Below are 19,748 nucleotides of genomic sequence, written 5' to 3'. Positions count from 1 at the left end.
TCTAAGTTGAAAACAGTTCGACTTTTGGAACACGGCTGCGCTCGTCATTGTCACTTCTCCCTCACTCGCCAGTCAAAATCAAGAAGGGGTGGGACTTCTGACAATAGCAGAAGAGAAATCATTCTGACTCGTCTTTTTTCAAGGGTAGTTTTCAGGTCTGTAGCTGCTGCTTCTGTCAGGATTCCTTTTGTCTACATGTCTTCTGTGTCACATTTCCCTGAAATAAGTTAACATAAGGCACATAAAGCTATTTTAAAACAATGTTGCAGATTTTACCAAGGAAACTGGGATTCATTTTTGTAATGTATCAACAATAAGCAATGGCGAGAAGCACTCTGGAATTAAGGTCCTGAGCGCTGCCAGCTCAAAAATAACCGGCTATGGACACGCAGCCATACTCAGACATAAGTGCATAAGTTTTAGGCATGTAGGGCGCTTAAGATTCATCACAGGCCTGAAATGCCACAACGTTGGGGTGGGGAGGGAAAATATTTAAACAAAAATATGTTACTCAGGCCAAAATCTTTATTCCGTTTAGTTTATTTGAAAGTCAGCCCCCCACAGTTTCTGGCACGGAAAAAGCAGACCCATATACAAATTTAGTCGATGATCCCTGGCTTTGGCCATGCTTTCTCGCCACATCCACCCTTTACTTCACCTCAAAGATGTAAACTCTGTTTCTTCTGTTTTTCCCCCCAGTCCCCCGGTAATATGCAAAGACATCCACAACCCGACCGGAGTTGTGTCAGTCTTCCAGCAGTGGGGGGATAACTTGCCACATCTAAGGCCAGCCACACACTACAGGATTTTAAGTCCGCTTTTAGCCAAAATTTGCCTCCCCCGACTGTTATGGGAGCGTATACCGACTGGAGCCTCGTCGCAAACGATTATTTGTCTGAGAAGTCTGCATGTGTGTGGTGTCAACACAATTAATTTACTGCTCCAAATCATGTTGTAGCCTCCCAGACCCAGAACCGTAAATATCAAACATGTTTGATATTTACGGCTCTAGGTTGTAGTGCCGCTGATGTAGTACCTACAACAACCAATTAGAGCGAGCACACCGGGTAGCATCACCAGACGGATCATATGTACTTTGACCGCTCACAACAATAAACACAACTGTACCATAATTCCAGCCAGGATTTGGTCCTGAGTCTTTTCGACAGACATCCATGTTTTTTTTTGTTTTTTTTCCTGAAGTCATGTGATCATGCAAGGACGTAGGCAGGTCGGCAGGTGTGTGGTCTTCAGTGATCTGACAATCTGGCTGAGATGTCTAGTGTGTGCGTTCAGAGGGCTAAAGATGAAAAATCTTTGGAAATTTTCCTGAAGTCTGTGGTCTCCCACGGTTTCAAAATCGTTTCATATTAAAAAATCATCTAGTGTGTGGCCAGCCTAAGCCTTACCTCAGCCTCAATTTTTTTTTTTTGGCCCTAACATGCCTAAATGTTTTGCACAGTGCTGCATAAAGTATGTCCAACAGCAAAGTGTGACACATCTCTCTACAGTGAGTTGTTTCCTATTTATAGGAGGAAGTGCTTTATTGTGGGAGCGCTTACTTTGATCAGAGGGAACAGAGTTGGTGTGTCATCTCATCTTAGATGTGCCAGATATGCGTTTGTCATATACCAGAACTTTTTTTACACGTATTACTACATCGTCGTCAGCGACTTTGTGAAATAAGAAATTCACCCGAATTTTAGACTTGCCTTGCTGTGTTTAGGTTGTAAAAACATACATTAATCCCCCTTTTCACACCACTTGTCTGTTCCAGCATTGCAAGGAGTAGCTATCCAAAACCATCCAGGACCCACACAGACCGCCCCCTCAAGATTTACGTCTTGCATTCTTTCAATAGTCCAATTTTTAGGACAAGGCTGGCTACAGGCCTGCATGATCAATGCTGTAGTCTTTACTCTGAATTTTTCTGGGAAGAAAATGCTGGAATTGGTAAATTATCTAATTTTCTCTCCCGTTTTGAGAATAGCATCTGTGATGTTTTGAGTGGGATGTTCACTATCAGGAAGTATTGTTTTCGTTGCTGTCCTGTTCCATCAAATGCGAATGTTGTAGGGTCTCTTGCAGCTTTTTCAGCTTATTTCCCTTAAATTTTTGATGTCATACTTGTTATCTATGGAAGCTTTAAGATTTCAGTGTGGATTTTTTAGATAGAGTTCTGTGGGTTTGAGCAAAGTTTACCAAGGACACGTTTACAAGAGATGTACCTACTTGTGGTTTAATTGTGACATTCTGTTTAAACTATTGTGACATGCCATCTTAAAGCAGACATTTTAACTACCTAATCAACAAATGAACCGTCAAATGAAAACATATGCAGATAAACCCAAGTCCTGTGTGATTCACAATAGAAACATACACATTGTGAAACAGCTTATTGCAGATTATCAACATGTTCTAGTGCTTGTAAAGAACCCACAAATAATCCACCTTTCGCTTTTTCACTCAGAGCACAATTATTTGCAATGTCATGAACTGATTCAGGGAAGCTTTCAGCAGTGAAGACCAAAAACAAGGTCTTTAATTCAAAGATGAATGATACAGTATGTTGAAGGGCACAATGTAATGAATTTATTATATTTATTTTGAAAAGAAAATATGCTGTAAATGCTGGATGTTTTATGTTTAAATTGCAGATATGTAAAGATGACTACTTCAGGTATAAACGGAGCTATGAATAGGAGTGCTGCAACTGGCGTAATGTTTTGTATATATAGTACTTTAGTATTTCCTCCAAAGGTTTAGTTATTTATATTCTATTTTATTGTTATACTGTTATTTTTGTAAATAATAATCCTTAAAAACCAAAACAATGGAATCAAGTTTAAGGTAATTACACAGAGTCAAAGACCACAAGTTAGCGAGTGAAACATATTTATTTCACAGGTTAGCTTTTGTTCGTTAGCTTGTTTTTTTCCGATATGATACGCAGTTTTTTATTGGTATTCTTGAGTTAATGGGTAACTAGATATTGTACTTGCTAGTGAAAGGGTTCTTTGACCAAAAATACAGCAGAATTTAACCATATGTCGAACCACTCACCCCTATAGCTGCTCTCGCCTAGCATGCCAAGTACTAGTACTGTGTATACATTCAATTTTTTGTTTCTTTTTTTAAAAACATAGCACCCTGTCTTGGTTTCAAGACATAAAACATATTTTTAACTGTCACTAAATACTGGCACCGCTATGTTTTTTTTAGCTGTCACAAGCTAGCTAAAGAATGCTAGCTTGATTAGTTGATAGCTACATATGTAAAGCTAATTTTGCTCATTAATTTAATTTTCAAAGTCTGGCCGTTTCATTCATGAAATAACAATTAAAATAACTACATCACATTAAACAGAAAAAGGTCAGAGGTCTAAAATTAATTAAGATTAAATTATGTATAGACCCATTTTAGAATTAGACACATAAACGGTGGCTCACTTTAGCTTCATTAGCTTTAGCTAAAGCTAGCATAGCTTTTCTAGCTAAGTAATTAACACTACTACATAAGCCAACATGAATGGCTTGCTGAATTAGCTTTAGCAACATGAGCTTTAGCAAACATTGCTAAATGGAACATATCTACGTAAACTTAGCTTTAGATATATTTGCTACATTGCTACTTTAACTACATAGCTCTGTTATTTATAGTTATGTTAGCTTTAGCAATGTGAGTTTTAGCTAACATATCTCAAGCTAGCTTAGCAATGTAGATACGTAGCTTATGTAGCTGCTTTGTGAGCTTAGCTTTAGCTATGTAGCTACGTCACCTAGGTAGCTTAACCAGCTAACTGCGCAACATAAGCTACGCTTGCTGCGTTACAATGTTTTCATGGAGGATGAGCATTTTTCTTATAAGCACACTGTTTACTCTGCTTTATAAAATGTTTTGTAATCAGGTTTTTTAACTGTCAGCATCCCAATCGTTACCTTAACCTCCAGAAGTGTAATCTCATTTTTTTGTGTGTGTATTTCAATTCTGAGATATATGGCATCTCAGATGAACGGTCTGTGAAAGTGGTCGTTAGAGATGAACAGTCTGCAGCCAGACTTTCTTGGTAAACTTTTAGATGAATTTACTGTCTAACTTTCAAGGAAAATTAATGAAAACACACTTAAATTGCACTGGAACATCTTTATAACGTAGTGATGTATGGTGAATGTTTTTGAGCAAGTTGTAGTAGGTGACAAAAAAATTTAATTGATTCTTGTTCTTTACGCTGAGTGCAGATTGCATACTTATCACATATAGTATGAGAAGTGTGAAAGTATGTGGTTTCAAACACAGCCTTTCTCTTTGGCTCTGTGCAGAACTGATGTAAGCTCAATTAAAATACATTGCCAAGGATAGTTCAACAACAAAAAAAAAATTGGCTAATGTAAGCCGCAAAAACCATTTCATGGTTGCATCTTTAGTATATTACAATCTGACACATAGTTTTACTTTAAGTGCACCTTCAGTTGGATAACTATCATGTATAACCCTTACACTTTCATCGTATAAAGCATGTTGCACCTTTTTCTCAGTACACAAGCCTTATTTTGTCACAAAGCGCTGGTCTTGACCTACTGCTATTACACAATATTTTCAGTTGGCAGATGAGTCAAAAGACCCATGCCAAAATTCAATATCAGCACTCCTATTCTACAGGCTTCATCCATGTGAGTGTGAATAGTGACATGAACTATATTAACTGCACAAACAGATATATTTTATGCATGTTGAGTTGTTGTACAGAATCTATAATATCTATTCTATATTTTTTAAAATAGTAAATGTGTTATTAAGTATTTCCCAGGATTTTTATTATTCTATTTAGAGGACACGTCTGCATGCCCAGTTGGAGATTCCTGGTTGTATTACAGATGTGAGACAATCAGATTGTGCTGCAGATGTAATACTGTTGTAAATACTCTGATGAAGTGCCTGTAACATTTTGAGATGAAACATATCCGCCACGGCAAAGAGACCATCCAAATTTGCATGAAGCCTTCTTGTTGTTCCCTGTGAATGCTGCTGTAGGACTGCATGCATGAAAGGTGACTACAGGGCAGGCCTCCTAATGTGAAGGCCAGGACCTGGGCTGGAGTCCAAGTCAGAGCACATTCAGATAAAACTACACCAAGTTAACACAGTTTCTACAGTTTCTAAGGTCAAGACTTTCAAATTTAGAAATTCTGAGTTTTATTTCTTTGTAAATGTTTGACTTTTCCCAGTAATTTTTTCCCTCAAGAAATTATGGATTCTCTGTTTTTAATTTTATATCCAAGTGTTGATAATTTTCCCAAATTTGGAACTAGTCCTTTAATTTTTATAAACCAAGGTCTTCAATTTAGTTAAGGTATTAATTTAAAAAAATACACACATATTTTCATATAAAATATCGAGAGGACATTGGACTTTAATTTGTTGAACTGCATAAGACATAAATCAAAACATCCCATTTCGATCTTCTGAGATGCTCATCAGTGGAAATTTTGTGAGCATTACAGCCCAGTTTTGGACACCATCCCAATGGACACTGCAGATATTTCGCTGCTTGTGAAGACTGTTGTACTCCAGCCTTGGTCCCGGCCGTGCATGCTGAGCCCCAACGGCACCCAGAAAGCACTTTTTGTACCAATTTTTGTCGTTGCCAATAAAAACCCAGAAGATCCCTGCTGTGGAAACGTCTGTCTGCCATCTGTTTCTTGAGTTTTGCTCTGCTCAGATGTCTTCATTCTGAGAACCAGGCCATATTTAACAACAAAAACAAAAACACAGTTTATCCCCCTGTGATTAGTAGTAGAGATTTCCAGTTTCAAGCAGGAAATCACAGAGTGGATAAAAGATTAGGGGAAGTATTTCAGGGGGGTTTTGAAATTATTTTGGAGAGCTAAGCCAGGTCTTTGGTAACAGATGCTCTGGCGTTTGTTGAAGTTTTAACCCATAAACATGGAACTGCTGCTTGTTTGTGTTGCCATTTTTGTCAGTACACTAGCTGATCACAATATTAGGTACACCTATTCAACTACTCATTAATGCAAATCTCTAATCAGCTAATAACATCGCAGCAACCTAATTATTTACGAATAAATACATGGTTAAGACAGTGTGTTGAAGCTCAAACTGAACATCTGAAAGGTGATTTAAGGGACTTTGAACATGCCATGGTTGTTGGTGCCGACATGCTTTCATGTCTTCTACGCCAAATTCTGACCCTGCCGTTATAGCATCCTTGCAGAAATCAAGACTTGTCAGATCAGGCAACCTTTTTCTAGTCTTTTATCCAGTTTTGATGACCTGTGTGAACTGTAGCCTCAGTTTTCTTGTTCTTAGCTGACACTCGGGCACCTGTTATGGTCTTCTGCTGCTGGAATTGAATAATTATTTGAGTTATTATTTCCTTTCTGTCAGCAATCAGTCTGGTCATTCTTCTCTGACCTCTTCCAAGGTTTTTTCACCCAGAGAACTGCCGCTCACACAATACTTTCGCTTTTCTTTGAAACTCAGAGATGGCTGTGTGTGAAAATCCCAGCAGATCAGCAGTTTATGAAATAATCAGATCAGTCTGTCTGGCATTAACAACCACTCAGTTTAGAAGTGGGTAGACTCAAGCTGGGTCCCTGAAAGGCACATTAAACAGGTCCTCCTAAGATGCAATATGATAATATTAAAACTAATAATGTTAATGCTTACGATGTCAATGCATGCATCATTTTTATAGCAGGCAAAATAAATAGAATCTGTATGTCTGTTGCTTCAAAGTAAAAGTAGGTGTAAGGTTTGAAATAAAAGTTATTGTTGCTGAAATTAAAGATGGACCGTGTGTATGCTAACCTCCTTTTCTCCACTTAGCCTTGGATATACTCTATGAAGACAGGAAAATACGTGGGTACAGTCCATATATCTATGTATACTCTAAACAACACCACTGTCTATTACAGCCACAAAATAGTCATTATATCCCTTCAAAAAAATTTATTTTCCTTCATATATTCTATGTATCATTCCTTATTTTCTTAATCTGGTCCCTCCAAATTAGTGGTTCCCAACCTCTCCTTAGCCCTCCTAGGACTTTCAAGAAAAATAAAACCCCTTCAGACACCTGGAAAATTAAACATCAATTTTAATTGTTTTTATTGACACAGTCCCAACATAATATACCCACAAACACTTGTTCCTGACAAAAATCTGTCCATTATTAGGATGGTGTATTCATGCCACACTAAAGAAATTTTAAAAATTAGGAATATCTCTTCATTTTTTAGAAATACCCCCTCCCAACACACACATAATTTTAAAGTATATAGAAAAAGTCAGAAATTCACAAGAAAAAAATCTTGACTTGAAAAGTCGTACATGTATGTGAACCAGAACTTGAGATTATAAAGTCAAAAATAGCAGATTGTGTGGGAGAAAATCATTTTAGGTGAATCCACTTTTTTGTACAAGTACTGCAGTTGAGAGTCTCATCAAATGATACTACAATGATACACAAAATTATAAATCAGAAAAAAAGAATTCTTACTGGGACTGAGCAATTAAGAAGCACTGGTGATTTTAGTCCAGAATCATCACTTTATATCACCTGGACTGAGAAGACACTTCTGTAAACTGGGGCTATCCAACTTTTCTCAGTTTGGTTTGTTGTAAAACTTTTACTCAAAAATGACTTTTTTTAGTTTAGGATGTAAAAATATATGACTTTTTAAACTTAGAAATTCTAGGTTTTGTTTCCCGTAAATATATGACTTTATCAGTTCTAAAATTTGAGTTATTTTCTCAACAATGTCAACTTTTTGCTCAAAATGTACCAGATCATCCTCAATTTTTTTAATCCTGTAGGGCAGGAGTTCTTAAACATTTCAGCCCATGACCCCAAAAATGAAGCTGCCTGGGACTGGGGACCCCCACTGTACCTGAGGGTGGTTGAAGCATAGTAAACACAGGCATGAACATTCAAGAACAGTCATGCACAGATTCACGTTTAAAGGATTTTTCTAAACATTACTTTGACTTCAGCATAAACCTCACCAAAAGTTTTGTCTACTTTTTAGTAATTGCATATATATATATATATATATATATATATATATATATATATAAATGGGTAAAATATACAATTTGAAATCATTTTAAAATTATCTTTTTTTTTTTGGAAGACATCTGGCGACCCCCTCTCGGTGTCTCGTGACCCTCAATAGGGTCCCAACCCCCATGTTGAGAACCACTACATCACACATAATTTTTCTAATCATGTTTTTTTTTTTTTTTTTTTAAATTTTGACAGCTTCAGAGCAGACAGGGCCTCAAGCCCCCTCTGAGATTTTTGGCACACCTTTAGGGGGGCCTCGAACCCAGGTTGGGAACCAGTGCTCTAAATAGCACTGTACTAATCCAGTGACAGTTCTACAAATACTAGGGTTATTGCAGGATGATAGATTACCTGAAATTATTGAGAAAGGTCGTCAAATCATATTTTATTTAACTGAATGTTCATTTAAATCACAGTCTTTTTCTAGGACCGAAGGTGTCTGTTTACTTTCCTCACAATCATCTGTCACGTTTCTGCAAGTCGCATGACGTGAAGGACAGGGGTCATGGACAGGGAAAGTAACAAAAAGAAAATCTGCACCTTTATACAAAACAAAAATAAGGCCTTTGGGGTCTAAAAGATGGAGTGGAGTTATGCTTCTCCACAGCCACCCACTAATTTTGCCAAAAGTTGGCAAACTAAAGTAAAAAGGCCTCAAACAGAGGTAGAATCGCTTGTTGGGGAGAAAACACTAAGTGCAGAAATCTCCTTAGAGATCAACCCTCACAAAAACTCTAGAATTTACCCTCTTTCCCTCAAAACACATAACCACTCTCACACTCTCAAAAACACTCATCACACAAACCAAAAGAAACCAACCGAAGGTGTTGGCTCTTTGGTGTCACACCCCAAACTGAGGGAAAGAACCTCCTTTTATAGACTACCCAGGCTGATGAGCACCAGCTGAGTGCAATGAGGACAGGTGAGCTGAGTGAGAGGCTCGTTAGGAGTGCTGGAGGTCACAGACTACCTCCATCTGTAACACCATCATTAAACCATCTGTAAACCATCATTCGTCCTTATTTCACAGTAATAGTAGTATAGCAATACTTAATAGGCTAATAAAGCTGCAAAGTTAAGTAAATCTATTAAATAATAAATGTTTGACTAATATAATTGTTAAAATTAAACTGTTAAAGATAAGTATTTCCCAAAAATAATGATATAAGCAGTGATTTCTGGTGTTGAATGGTACATTGAGGGGGAAACTCTTAAATGGAATGTACTTTTTAACATTGTACAAATATATGTAGAAACCTGTGTGGGTAAACTGCAGCGTTTTTATGTTTGAATATATTTTTGCGTTCAGAATCTTACCATAGGATAAAACACTTGAATATTTAAGCTGTTTCTCATTCTGCTAGTGTGTTAAAGGTAAAACAATCACACAGCAGGCAGAGATGAATGCAAGCAGACGAGGATTGATGCTGCAGCGTCATCGCCGCTCTTACTCAGTCTCCTAGCAACAGGAAACATCAGCCTCCGCGAGGACCAATGAGGGCGCGCGCGGAGCGGTGAGTGTTGTGTCTTGTTGCCGTGAACGAGATATTTTAGGAGGCTGGAGAGCAGAGAGCGGCTCACCCCAGGAGGAGCTCGGAGGGTTGTACGTGTCTGCGGGAACCGAGGAAAGCTCTGCCTTCTTCACCGAGCTGGAGCGTCGCTGAGTCGGGGAGAGGACGGTAGATGTCGCGCCAAGGAGCGGAGGACAAGCACGGAGAAAAAAGAGGCTTTAACTGGGATTTACTGACCCGCTGCTGCCGCTGGACAGAATTATTTAAAGGTAAGACGCTTTAAGAGGCATTTAACGGATTTATTGGTGCCAGTTTGAAGCATTAAAACCAGCAGCTGTTTGCTTCTTAGCTTAGCATTAGCAAGTTTATTTCAAGCGTGTAAACAAGGAAGCAAGAGGTGAGGAAATGCTTAGACAGAATTTGCAAGGAAAACATACAGTTAAAATAAACATTAAATCTAAAACACAATCAAATGACACAACACAAAACTATAATTTACGAAAAAATGCTCTAGAAACAGCGAAACGTGCATTATCTTTACTGTAAGTAGTGTGCGTTAAAGATTTTGGCAGGTGAAATTCTTGGATAAATGTTTATGTGTTGATTAGGATGAATATGCCCAAAAACATTTCAATCTTAAAATAAGCCATCACATTGCAAATATCAGTGCTGTTTACTTTTAGCTCATAAATACATGGCAATTTGGTGACCATATGTCAACTGCAAAAGACCTATGGTTCATGAAAATGTCAGCACTTAAAACTAGGGATGCATAATGTTGGATTTTTGCAGATAGGGCCTATCTGATATGCTGAAATTTATAAAATAATGTTAATCAATACTGATATAGATACAGATATTTTAAAGTACTTTAGAAATAAAATTTCAGTCCTTAAAACACACATTTTGAAGTGCAAGGAATAATGATAAATAAAGAAAAGACTCCAGCTGATGTAGGTCTGTTGGTCCAGCCTAAAACTCCACATGCTTATTTGTTTGTATGGCCAGTATTTACAGCTGATATAGCCAAAATATCAGTTTTAAATGTCAAATAAATTTTTCACATCTGCTGATACAATAAACCACGTTTTAGCCAAATACTCCAATAGTGATATAATATAGATGATAATATTTATCCCATGTGAAAACCCAGTTGTTTTGCTTCTAAAATGTCCCCCAGTTCATGCACATCCTTAACCAAGCTTAGTAATATGCTATCATAAGCAAAGAAATTAAGGTTTATTCAGTCATGACCTACTACCCAGACACACTTTTGCTTTTAGTGGAAATCTCTGCAGTAGAAAAGCATTTATAGCAAGTGTTGCATCCAAACACTCACTCTCTTCCCACGCAGCCTCCCTCTCTCTTCATGTATCCATCATCGTGCATCATTCTCCCACAGATGAAATATTCAGGCTGCAGTTGGATGTTAAAAAACTGTGTGAGTCACTGCAGCAGCTTTAGGGGAGCCGGCGCGAATGTTGCGCAACAATAAACCTTCCCACTCTGTGTTTATGATGAAGTGATTGATTGATTTATGGCATTTTAGATAACGTCCAAACTACGCAAGCGGTCAGGAAGATACAAACGCACATAAACCGCCCTCTCATCCATCCTCCCTCATGTATTCATAAGAGACTCTTGCCCTTTAATGCAACAGCATCAGAGGGTCATATAAGGATATTGCACAGCATTGCATGCTTGTGTGTACTTTTATGTGGATTTAATATATATATAAACAAAAATGGATGTGCACACATCAAAACAAGTCAAATGTATTAATAATTACATTTCATACAAACATCATGATTTGCATCACCTTATTCTGTCTTATTTATTTTTATTAACGCTATATTTAGTGTTTCTTTCTTAAGCATCAGCCCTATTTTTATTGCAAATATGCCATGTTATGAATCTATTTTTAATATTTAAGTTACTCCATCATTATCACCTTTTTTGTTAATATTTACAGTGCTTGCAGGTGTACAGACAGCATTTCTTTCCTGCAGATTGCATGATGACCTGCTGTGTTAATTACAAAGCAAGCTGCTGTCTACTGTCATGTAAACTGTCTGATGATGGCTTCGCGAAAAAACATGCCAACATGTCAAAGGCCATATGCTTATGTGAAGATTGTGTTTCTGATTCCCCTCTACTGGAAGATAATTTGATGTTTTGCAATTAAAAAGGAGCATGACGTTATAAAGGTTGCAAAGATAACATTTTGATTCATGTAGAAGAAGAAGATGAACTAACTAAAACATCAATTCAGAGCCTTGCAGCTCTGACAGATCAGTCGCATCTTCTCTCAGTGATTTGTTTGGTTTCTGAATTCACGCTCAGATGTTTTGGTCCTCCACCTCCTCCTCCTCCTCCTCCTCACTCATCTCTCACTCTCTCTCTGTCTTCCCTGCAGGAGCCTGAGGGCGATGTGGAGGCTCGTATCAGCTCAGACACACTGATTCAACCTTCAGTCAGAGAGCTGAGCGCCGACTGTGGACTGTCAGCAGCAGGTATTCACAACTACTATCGTTTTCTCCAATGACTTCACACTGGGAGTTTCTAGTTACCCTCTAGTGTTTTTTTCCAGGATTTTTTATAAATGGATGAAAGTTCAAGGCACCATTGGAAGCTTGGATAAGATTTTATCTACTTTGGGTCAACACTACGAAGTACCAACATTTACACACTATTAGCTAAAAGGCTGATATGGTGTACACACTCAGAAACAACTTTTTAGATATCCCCAAAACACAGGGAAACATGAGAATGGGGGCAGCAGTAGCTCAGTCTGTAAGGTCCTGTGTGAGGACATAGGTTAGAGTTTCAGTTAAGTCTGGAATGATGTCTTTGAGCATCCCCCAAGCACTCAGGAAGGGCTGCTTTGTTAACAGCAGCATGTGGCATATGCTTTGGCATGTGTGAGTGTTGCATGTTCAACATCATGGTGTAAAAATACAATTTTCATTTTAGGGATTAATAAGATATATTCTTCTATCTGATACTCAGAATGTATACATCTGTTTACAACTCAGTTTTGGTGCCAACCTTCTACTCAGCAAAATATCTGACGTTTTAGCAGCTAAATGCAGATAAATGTGTGAAATAGATTGCTAAATATGCCATAGCTAAAAAGCTAAATGTGTCATCCTCTACACCAGTGCATCTACAACTGTGTTCTTGTGTTTTTTATTGTTAGGCAGTATAATGTAGATTAATCAGAGCTTTTATTTGCTGTATGTATACATAAGTCATTTAAGTGGATTGGTTGCTCAGTTATAAATCACCAATGTCTCTCAGACCTCCCAGGATACATCTGCTTGTTCTCCATTGAGTCCAAAGTCAAGGGCAGGATGCAGGTTACAATATCCATGCTTCACAAATTTAAAAGGGAAAAATTTGAATCTACTTTGAAGGCTCACATAATGGGGCATAAGGCTAATTTGTGTCTTAGGCTTTTTGTTAAATTTACCCTGTATCCCATGTAATTTGTCTTATTTTATCTGATTTTGTCTTTAAACTTTGCCTCTCAGTGTAATTCAGAGAAAGTTAAACTGCCTTACATTCAAAGGTGCTATGAAAATAAATACATACCAAGTAAAAATTTACATTTGCAACACTGTAAAACTGAAGCAGTGAGTCTAAACATGCAATGTCTATTTGAGGTGATCTTAAAATCTGAGTGGTAATTCATTATGGATTTGACACCTGCCAGATTACATAATTAGGGACTGATATGGATTAATTATAGATTGATATGGATTATAGAGGCTTTATAGGTAACCTCAGAAACCCTCATTAATCATGTTTCACTGCAGGTGCTCATTAACATTAGCTCTAACCCTCAAGCTTCATATAAAGCAGGGGAGTGTACCTTGAATCTGGCTTCTTAAAAAACTGGATCCCAGGGTCAAGAATTCATTTTCCTGCTTAAAAATGTAGATTTATTCATATAGAGGGCTATATTAAGGTCAGTTTTTGAGATGTGATGTATAGGTCAATGTGAAAGCTTGGCAAACACAAGGTTTGTTCTTCAGGGATTTAATTTCAGAAATATTGATGCAGTTTCAGCCCCCAATTTATTTGATTTGATATAATATGCACTTTTTTTTAGTACCACCATGATAGCAGTCAATGCTGTCAAACTAAGTACTAAAACCATTCAACTCTGCCCTTTCAGAGTGTAGAACACAAACTTAAAGCACATTTGTTCTTTGTGTTGCAGGGTAAAAATCCATGTTTTGTTTACACTACCTCTGTTTTGTTCTCTTCAGTAGCTCCTTCCTTGTGAGAGAGACCAAACCATTCAACAACGTCGAAAGTTGCTTACTTCAAGAGGAAATATGCGGAGGAGGAGGATTTACACGGAGGCCTACATGGATATTTTCAAAAAGTATGAACCTTTCTTTTTTCCCCTGGTCCATCTAAACTGTTCTCATCATTCCCCACATATGTCTGTGATTCATTCTTCATTGTTTGTTTTCTTTTATCTTGTTGTTATCTTGTTTACTTAAACATGCTCCTGCCTCATTTTTGTCCCTCTTGACCTGTCTTCTATGTCAATGATTGTTTCTTAATTAAACCCTTTTACTTTTTATTCTCTCTGTCATTATTTGTGTCCTTAAGCTTCTTTCAGGCCATTCTTAGTATACCTTTATGCCGATGATACCATACTGTTTTCAACAGCATTCACATTTAAATACCAAATCAAAGGTCAGCCATTTGTTAAAATTGTATGAATTATGGTATAATGGTAGAATATGACTGTTAAAAATGTTTTCTACTTTGCTAATTCAACATGTTATTGTAGTTTTAACATTGCCCCCATTTGAGAATCAAAAAAAGCAAATTTAAATTTTTTTTTCTTAAATGAAGTGGGTAGAGAGCTGAAATTGGTGAATTTATCATGTGTAAGCCTGAATTAGCCCATAATGTAGTATTAGCAAAACCACTGGCAAACTGAAGCTAGCTAGCTCACTTCAGTGGGGGCTGTTTCCCCTTAAGACTCAGAAAAATCACACGGGATCTGGCTTAATTTCCTTAGGGCCAGGTCTTTTTATCAAGACTGTTAACAAAAACAGCTTTATCATGCTAGGTAAGATTTGCACCTTAGATAACATGCTAGCAACTATAGCTACAATTGGATTCTTTTGAAAAGAAGACCTACTGTTTTGGTGGGGATATTCTTTAAATACAGATTTAAAAAAAAAAAAACATCATGAGAAACCTTTTAATTGCAACACACAAAAACAAATTAAGTTTTCAAATTTTAGCTGTCATGGGTAGTTAGCTCACTCAAACCTGAGACTGTTTTCTTGATTACAACTCAGACAAGTAATTTGGGACATTTATTAAATTCCTTAGTGTTAAGAAGAGTGGTTAAATTTGTGAATTTATAATTTGTTAGCCAGAATTTATTCATAATGTATTGTTAGCAAGACTATTAACAAAAACAGCTTCGTCCCGTTAGCTGAGATTGGCTCCCTAGCTATACTAGAGACTATAGCTACAGTTTGCTCCTATTAAAAATAAATTACCTCCTACAAATTTTTGTATAATATTCTGTATAACAAAATCAGCATGAGAGATTTGAGTCGCTACACAGAGAAAAAAAAATACCAGACTTTAACTAACATGGCTAGTTAGCTCGCTCCAGTCTGGGACTGTTTTCTTGCTTTAAACTCAGAAAAGCCACCCAAGACCTAGCATTATATTCTTGATATTGAGCAGAGTGGTAGAAATGGTGAATATACCATATACCATGTGCTAGCCTGAATTAATTCATGATAAAGTATAAGCAACACTATAAACTGGAAAAGCCCTCGGAGAGCGCAGACCTCCACCATTAGCCCTATCTCCCAATAGTAAAGAATCCTTTAAAAAAATTCCCAAATCCAGACAGTGTTCCGGATCACTCCCAAAATCTAATCAGTTCTTCCTTATGCCATTTCTGACATTTCCTGAAAATTTCATCCAAATCCGTCCATAACTTTTTGAGTTATGCTACTAAAAAACTAACAAACAAACTAACAAAGAAAACTAAAAACAGCTTTGCCATACTAGCTACGATTTGCTCCCTGGCTAATATGCTAGCAGCTATAGCTACAGTTTGCCCCTGTTCAAAAAAATATAACCTCCTACATGTTAGTATATGAGAAATATTCTGTCAATGCACATTCTTTATAAAATAAAAAAACAGCATGAGAAACATTTGATTGCAACACAGAGAAACCAAATTGAAGCTTTCAAAATTTTAGCTAACATGGCTAGCTAGCTCGCTCCAGTCTGGGACTGTTTTCCTGCTTACAACTCAGAAAAGTCAGTCGAGACCGGACTTTATTTCTTTGGTATGTAGTTAATAAAATGTGTTTTTGCCTCAATTAAATCTAGGAATTTCAGTCTAAGGCCCTTCAAAATTAGATGGATGATAAGCCAAAAATGAACTTACTCTATTTGATGTAAGACTTTAAGTTTTAAATGCCTTTGACAAATTCAAATGAAAAGCTGTCTAAAGACTCTAAAAACTTTCACATCAAGGTTCAGAAATAGTTTTTATCCCATAGCCATTATCGAACTGAACTCTCAAGGAATCATCACGGGACAAGATGCAGTATGACTATCTGTACTGGGCAATATGATCATTAATTACCATGTGCAATACGATCACTAATAACCAAGTGACCTTTAATTAACCCAATGTGTTTTTATATTATTAACTATAGATTATTATATTTTATTGCATTGTAGACTACATCGAATGCACAAGGACTTTTTGAGAACTTTTTTAAAATCTGTTTATAGCTCTATTTATTATTATTTCTCTTTTATGTCCTCTTTGTTCTTTGTTTTTAAGAGTAGCACCGCAAATTTCATTGTACATTGTACAATGACAATAAAGGGTATTCTATTCTATTCTATTCTGTTTCTACTTTATCTATTCTACTCTCTCTTCTTTGGGATAAAGCTGACTTTTCCCCTATAAACTTAGGATTAAGAGCATGAGTGGTGAACTTTGAGTTCACTTAAAGTCAAAGATATTCTCTTCCTATTGTGTCCTATTCAGACATGCATCAATTAAATCTAAAACAGTTAGTGGTTTCAAAAGATTAACACAGTGACACTTAAGGGTGAAACACAAGACACTCCATTGTGCTACAGCTTTGACTCTTAGACTTATAACTTTTTGTATGTGATGCACAACTTTACACCCAAGGGATACTTGCATTTTTTTAAGTGTCAAAAGACAAAACCTCAGACTTATTCCCTGTCTGTTTGTTTCAGCACCTGATACTGCAGGAAGACCGGGGCTGCATCCTGAAGCTGTCCCTGGAGAAGCTGAGGTTCCTAGAGGACCCGGAGGCCTACCTGCGGCGCTCCGTCCTCATCAACAACCTGCTGAGGAAGATCCACCATGAGGAGGAGGAGCTGGAGGCCGAAGAGGAGGAAGAAGATGACGAAGATGATGACGTAGAAATGGAAGACGAGGAAGAAGAAGAGGAGGAGGACATTGTAGGGGAGAGGGGACAGAGACAAGTCTTGTACCCGGACAGGAAGAGGGTGAAGGTGCTAGTGATGGACTGCTGCTCCCCGGCGTTTGGCCTGGAGGAGCTGCAGCATTACCGGCTGGTGCCCTGTTACCCATCGGCCGGATGCCTGTACAGCCTGGGTACATGCCCAGGTCTTGCCCCTAACCACCAAGTCCTTCTGTACAACCTGGACGACAATGGGTGACTGTCCTGTCTTCACAATCATGCCTCATTTTACAGTTGGGGAGTAAACGTCTGCGCATTACAGGCATGCAGACGTGGACATTCTCCCCTGTTTTTTCTTGTGGGATTTGTTCGGTTCCACCTGGCTAAGAGACAAAGATGGAATCAACATACTTTAAAACCCTGATTCTTCTTCTGCTTCAGGATCAGCAGGGCCTCTAATGTTGATGTCAAATGCAAACTGTTGTTGCAGCCACAGCATCACTGCCGTATATTAAAAATCTAGAGACCTGAAGAAGGCAGGGAATTTTGCTGTTGATGTTGTATTAATGATTTTTATTGTTTTTGTTGCTCATTTAAAATGTGAGCATATTCAGGGATTTTCAGATTGCGGGCTACTTTTTGATGCACCTTGGCTTGTGTGGAGAATTTTTTGCTGATAAGCTTCTGTTATCTTTTTATGCTATGGCGTGATTTATGAAATATTCTGTGTAATGTTCCCTGGACCGTGTGAATTGTCAATCTATCTCAAAATCTTTCATTCTCAAGGGTTATTAACTGCCTGTTGGAAGACTGTTTCTCTCTCTGTATTTGACGTCCTGTTCTCATTTTAAATGCCGTTTGTCAATTTCATGTTACATCACTTTGCTGCCCTCTGCTGGTCAAAGAATTCATTTTGGATTATAGTCATGCAATGCAGGTGAATGAAGATTTTATTTCACTCTGTATAGCATTTACAGGCTGTATACAAATAGTTAAGAGATGGTTTATCACACAATTTAAAGCAATTGTTGCAAGATTTTCAAGTGTTTGTGACTGAATTTGTTCAGAGCTAAGCCTCATCCCGCAAAAAGAAAAACTGAGACTAGAGCATAATGTATGGCAGTACAGAGATAAATATATATAAAACAAGTTTTTATTGGAGAAAGTGGGATGATTGACAAAAACTGTACATTGATACTCATTCAATATGTCCTTAGATTTTCATACGTCTGAATCACATCAGAGGACCTTCATATGAATTTGATTTGACTCCATGTTCCCATGTCCCAAGTAAATTTGGACTATTTTCAAAGATCTAAACTTATTTATTGTGGTATTTTATTGGAACATCTGCAATGTTGTCCAAATATAATGAGATAAATGAGTCAATATTGCTTAAAATAAGAAAATATACTCATTATCATGGGAAAACAGAGTTTTATTTAATTCAAGGATGCATGTTTTCTTAAAGCTCTCATAGTTAAGACTTTTTCAATTATATTTATTTGCTACTATAAGGCCAAATAGTGGTGATTAAAATAAAGTTTCACTGAAAAGGGTAAAAATCTTTATTTCTTGTGTTCCCTTTTTGGATACTAATGAAAGAAATTATGTTTTGCTTTTTTGTGTGGTTTACAAAAAGAAAAACTGTCATTTTTCTCTGCTCTCACACGTTACTGAAAACTCTTTTCTGCAACCAAATAATTTGTTTGAGAATATTTTTAAGCCATCTGTTGTTTTGAAGCTGAGTTTCAGCGCGCAGATTGTTTCTGAACTGATAATTTATTTCATATTTTGACCAGTCTCATTTATAACAGCATTTGCTGTTTTGTCACAGGGACAAATTATTTCTTATAAAGCTTTCTAACCTGCTTTATGACAAGTTTATTGATGAGTCATCCTTTCTCAGTGTCTCTTGATGTGTTTTTCGTGTTGGTCTGTGTCCAGGAGTTTTAGCAGGTTTGAATATTTTTTGCATCCTGATAACAATCACTACAATGTTACAAACAAGCAACCAACAAAAACAAGATACTACAGGCAACTATTAAAGAGAAGCTTGATATTTTACACCAAGAATTTATATTTTGATGAAAATGCATATTCCGTATTTAAGAAATACTATTTTGAAAAAGGGCCATCAAACTTTTCTCGGGTGATTGATTATCAATAAAGTATGTAAGGTGACAATGCTTTCATGTGTTTGGTTGCCTTTGTTCAGTAATGCTAGTCGAATCTATCTATCTATCTATCTATCTATCTATCTATCTATCTATCTATCTATCTATCTATCTATCTATCTATCATCTAATCAGCCTGTGAGTAAGCGCGGTCACGTTACGTCGTGACGTTTTGTGCTCACCCATTGTTCGTGCGCGCCGGAACTTCTGTTGCCTTCAAGTGCTTCCTCCTAAGTCAAAATTTTGAGAGTCGTGCCCTAACTGTCTTCAGTGGCCAGTTGAGGATTTTAGTTTAAAAAAAAAAAAGTTTCCTCTTGGAACAAAGTACATGATGGAGGTTTAAAATCAAACAAATTTCAATATGCTTTTACTTTTGGACCTAACTGATTTAACAGAGTTTAAAATAACTTGGTCTTTTTATCTGTTCTGCTGAAAATCCTGTGATTATCTTCTGATATCGAATCACAGAAGTGATTATATTAAGCCCAACATCACTCCCTCT

At 37.1% G+C, this 19,748-nt stretch overlaps 1 long non-coding RNA gene across 1 annotated transcript; it reads left to right on the top strand.

Moving 5' to 3' along the window:
• The first annotated feature begins 9,612 nt into the window (after window positions 1-9,612).
• LOC121526466 lies at window positions 9,613-19,244 on the top strand. Its single transcript, XR_005993317.1, has 4 exons — window positions 9,613-9,866; window positions 12,014-12,110; window positions 13,872-13,990; window positions 16,879-19,244. It is a non-coding gene; the product is annotated as an uncharacterized LOC121526466 (long non-coding RNA).
• The last annotated feature ends 504 nt before the right edge of the window (window positions 19,245-19,748 follow it).

This window comes from Cheilinus undulatus, linkage group 18 (genome assembly GCF_018320785.1).
Source record: "Cheilinus undulatus linkage group 18, ASM1832078v1, whole genome shotgun sequence".
Taxonomy (NCBI): domain Eukaryota; kingdom Metazoa; phylum Chordata; class Actinopteri; order Labriformes; family Labridae; genus Cheilinus; species Cheilinus undulatus.
Note: the sequence above shows the minus strand (reverse complement) of the source record. Positions and strands in the feature narration are given on the sequence as shown.